The sequence below is a fragment of the Orycteropus afer genome, unplaced genomic scaffold, assembly GCF_000298275.1.
Source record: "Orycteropus afer afer isolate SDZICR_OR568_19922 unplaced genomic scaffold, OryAfe1.0 scaffold00383, whole genome shotgun sequence".
Classification (NCBI taxonomy): domain Eukaryota; kingdom Metazoa; phylum Chordata; class Mammalia; order Tubulidentata; family Orycteropodidae; genus Orycteropus; species Orycteropus afer.
Genome location: NW_006921970.1, coordinates 1117264 through 1122042, shown reverse-complemented (window position 1 = coordinate 1122042; position 4779 = coordinate 1117264).

Here is a 4779-nt window from a genome sequence, read left to right as displayed (position 1 = left end):
GTCATCCTAGCAATTCACTGGTATATTCCTGGCTATTGTGCTAACCCATCTCACCAAGAGTCGTCCATATCTTCACTGGCCCTTTACTTCACCAAATATAATGTCCTCATCTAGTGATAAATCCTTCCTAAGGCTGTGTCCAAAACAAGAAAGTCAGATGATATTCTGTTGTGATCCACATGGTTTTCATAGGCTAATTTTGAGAAGTCGATCACTAGGCCTTTCTTCCTAGTCAATTCTGGTCTGGAAGCTCTGTTGAAACCAGTCCACCATGGGCAACAGTGCTGGTATTTGAAATACAGTCATATAATTTACAGGATTATGGCAAAATGGAAGCCACCACAGTAGAACAAACTGGGTTGTTGTTGTTGTTGTTAGGTACTGTCGAGTGGACTCACCTCATAGCAATCCTATGTACAACAGAACGAAATATCACCTGGTCCTACACCATCCCCAGAATCTTTGCTATGCTTGAACCCATCATTAAAACCACTACATCAATCCATCTTGTTGAAAGTTTTCCTCTTCTTTGCTAACCTTCAACTTTACCAAGCATGATATCCTTCTCCAGGGACTGGTCCCTTCTGACAACATGACCAAAGTAGGTGAGATGAAGTCTGGCCATTCTTGCTTCCAAGAAGCATTCTGGCTGCACTTTTTCCAGGACATATTTGTTCATTCTTCTGGTGGTCCATGTTATTTTCTGTGTTTTTTGACAACATAATTCAAAGGTATCAATTATTCTTCAGTCTTCTTGTTCATTGTCCAGATTTTATATGCATATGAAGCAACTGCACATACCATAGCTTGGGTTAGGTTCATCTTAGTCATCAAAGTTACTTCTTCACTCTTCAACACTTCAAAGAGGTCCTTTGTAGCAAATTTTCCAAGTGCAATATGATGTCTGATTTTGGGACTGCTGCTTCCCTGGATGTTTACTGTTGATCCAAGTAAAATGAAATCTCTGCCAGTAACAAACTTTTCTCCATTTATCATGATGATGCTTATTTATCCAGTTGTAAGAATTTTCATTTCCTTTATGTAGAGGTACAAACCCTACTGCAGACTGTAGTTTTTGATCTTCATCATTAAGGGCTTCAAGTCATCTTCACTTTCAGCAAGTAAGGTTGTGTCATCTGCATATCAGAGTTAATAGTTCTTCATTCAAATCTGATGCCTTGTTCTTCTTCATATAGTCCAATTTCTTGTATTATTTGCTCCGCATACAGATTGAATAAGTATGGTGAAAGGATACAAGCCTGACATACACCCTTCTGGATTTTAAACCATGCGATATCTCCTTATTTCATTCAAAAGACAATTTCTTGGTGTATGCGCATATTCCTCATGTGCACAATTAAGTGTGAGGAATTCCCATTTTTCACAATGTTATCCGTAATTTGTTATGATCCACACAATCAAATGCCTTTTCATAGTCAATAAAACACACGTACACATATTTCTGGTAGTCTTTGCTTTCAGCCACAATCTATCTGACATAAGCAGTGATATTCCCTCATTCCACATCCTCTTCTGAATCCAGCTTGCATTTCTGGGAGAGATCCCTGTCAATATATCACTGCAACCATTTTTTGAATTATCTTCAGCAAGGTTTTACTTGTGTGTAATATTAATAATATTGTCAATAATTTCCTCATACTGTTGAATCACATTTCTAGGCATTGGGAACACATATCAGTTTCTTCCAGTCGGCTGGCCAGGTAGCTGTCATCCAAATTTCTTGGCATAAACAATAAGCACCTCCAGTACTGTATTCATTTATTGAAACATCTCAATTTATTGTATACCATCAATTCCTAGACTCTTGTTTTTTCACAATTCCTTCAGTGAAACTTGGAGTTCTTCTTTTAATAATATTGTTTCCTTATCACATGCTAACTCCTATAATAGTTAGACATCAATCATTTTTTTTCTGATATGGTGACTCTGTATTCCTTCCATCTTTTTTTGATGCTTCCTGCATCATTCAATATTTTGCCCATGTTGTTGTTGTTGTTGTTAAGTGCCGTCGAGTCGTTTCTGACTCATAGCAACCCCATGCACAGCAGAACGAAACACTGCCCTATCCCGCGCCAACCCCACAATCCCTGCTATACTTGAGCTCATCATTGCAGCCACCATATCAATCCATCTCCTTGAAGGCCTCCCCCTCTTTCGTCGACCCTCCACCCTACCAAGCATGATATCCTTCTCCAGGGAATGATCCCTCCTTACAACATGACCAAAATAGGTGAGACGAAGTCTGGCCATTCTTGCTTCCAAGGAGCATTCTGGCTGCACTTCCTCCAGGACAGATTTGTAAGTTCTTTTAGCAGTCCATGGTACTTTCAGCATTCTTTGCCAGCACCACAACTCAAAAGCATCAACTCTTCTTCGGTCTGCCTTATTCATTGTCCAGCTCTCACATGAATATGAGGCTATTGGAAATATCATGGCTTGTGTCAGGCACACCTTAGTCCTCAATGAGATATCCTTGCTCCTCAGCACTTGAAACAGTTCCTTCGCAGTTGACTTTCCCAATGCTACACGTCATCTAATGTCCTGACTGATCCTTCCGTTGGCATCGATTGTAGAACCAAGCAACATGAATTCCTTGACAACCTCAATCTTCTCTCCATTTATTGTGATGCTGCTCATTGGTCTAGTTGTGAGGATTTTTGTTTTCTTTATATTGAGACGTAATCCATACTTCAGACTGCATTCTTCAACCTTCATCAGTAGGTTTTGCCCATAGAATCCCTCAATATTGCAAGTGGAGCCTCAAATTATTTCTTCAGTTCTTTCAGCTTGAGAAATGTTGACCATGTTCTTCCCTTTTAGTTCTCTAACTTCAGGTCTTTGCATATTTCATTGTAAACTTTACTTTGTCTTCTTGAGCTGCCCTTTGAAATCTTCTGTTCAGTTACTTTATTTCAGCATTTCTTCCAATTGCTTTACATTCAACAGCAAGTTTCAGAGTCTCTTCTTACATTCATTTTGGTCTTTTCTTCCTTCCAGTCTTTTTAATGACTGTTTTCTTCATGTATGATGCTCTTGATGTAATCCAATCCACAACTTGCCTTGTCTTCAGTAAGTGGGGTTCAATGAATCAAATCTATTCTTCAGATGGTCTCTAAATGTATGTGGGTTATAGTCAATATCATATTTTGGCTCTCATGAACCTGTTTTAATTTTCTTCAGTTTCAACTTGAATTGGCATAAGAGTAATTGATGATCTATTCCACAGTCAGTTCCTGGTCTTGCTTCAACTGCTTTCATTGACCTTCTCCATTGCCTCTTTCCACAGATGTAGTCAATCCAATTCCTGTGTATTACATCTGGCAAGGTCCATGGGTATAGCTGCTGTTAAGTTGCTGGGGGAAAAAAAAAAAAAAAAAAAACATATTTGCAATGAATAAATAGTTGGTCTTGCAAAATTATCATGTGATATCCAGAGTCATTGCTGTCACCAAGGCCACATTTTCCAGCTCCTGATGATTGTTCTTTGTTTCCAACTTTCACATTCCAATCACCAATAGTTATCTATACATCTTGATTGCATGTTTGGTCAATGTCAGACTGCAGAAGCTGGTAAAAATCTTTAATTTTTTCATGTTTAGCTTTCATGATTAATGTGTAACTTTGAATAATAGTCATATTAATTGGTCTTCATTGTAGGCATATGGATATTATCCTATCATTGACAGCATTGCACTTCAGGATAGATCTTGAAACATTCTTTGTGATGATGAATGTCATGCCATTCCTCTTCAATTTGTCATTCCCAGCATAATAGACCATATATGATTGTTTGATTCAAAATGGCCTATACCAGTCCATTTCAGCTCATGAATGCCTAGAATATCAATCTTTATGTGTTCCGTGTCATTTTTGACAATTTCCAGTTTTCTTAGATTCATACTTTGTACAACTCATGTTCTTATTTTTAATGGATGCTTGCAGCTCTTTCTTCACATTTGAGTGATGCCCCATCAGCAAATGAAAGTCTCAAAAGCTAAATTTCATCCGTGTCATTAAGGCTGACTCTGCTTTGAGGAGGCAGCTCTTCCCCAGTACTATTACTATTTTGAATGTCTCCCAAACTGAAGGGCTCATCTTCCAGCCCTATCTCAATGTTTCAAAGCTGTTCATAAAGTTTTCCAGGAATATCAGACAGTGTTTCACTGCCATTCATAAGGTTTTCAGTGGCCAGTTTTTTTTTTTTTTTTTTCAGAAGTGGATGGCCCCATCCTTTTTCCTAATCTGTCTTTGTATGGAATCTTCACCTGTCCTGCATGGGTGACCCTGCAGGTATCTGAAACCCTGCAACCTCATAGCCACACGCAGGCCACCACAATACAACTGACAGACAAGTGGTGTGAAAGATGGGTACAAAATATTAAACTTAGCCACATGTTGTTTAAATTATTTAATTCAATGTTTCCAAAACAGTATACTACTTTCATGATTTTTTTTTTTTAACTTGAAGCTGAGAAAGGAACCAGTAGTAATGTAAGGAGGATGACATGGAAACATTGAGGGTGGGTAGAGGCAAAGTAACGTTGTACTATGGTGAGTTAAAGACATCAGGTTTGACTGGGAAAGACACCAAGAGACATAGGTCCCCACTGTACAAAGCTGAACAACTGATCTTCCTACTGTACTGTAGTCATAGTCATTCTTAGTAAAAACTAGAAAAGGTGAAGTGTCACCTTGATACTATATGTATTCTGAAGAACACCAGATTCAGTCTACCACCAGTTTTTATTAATTTATTTT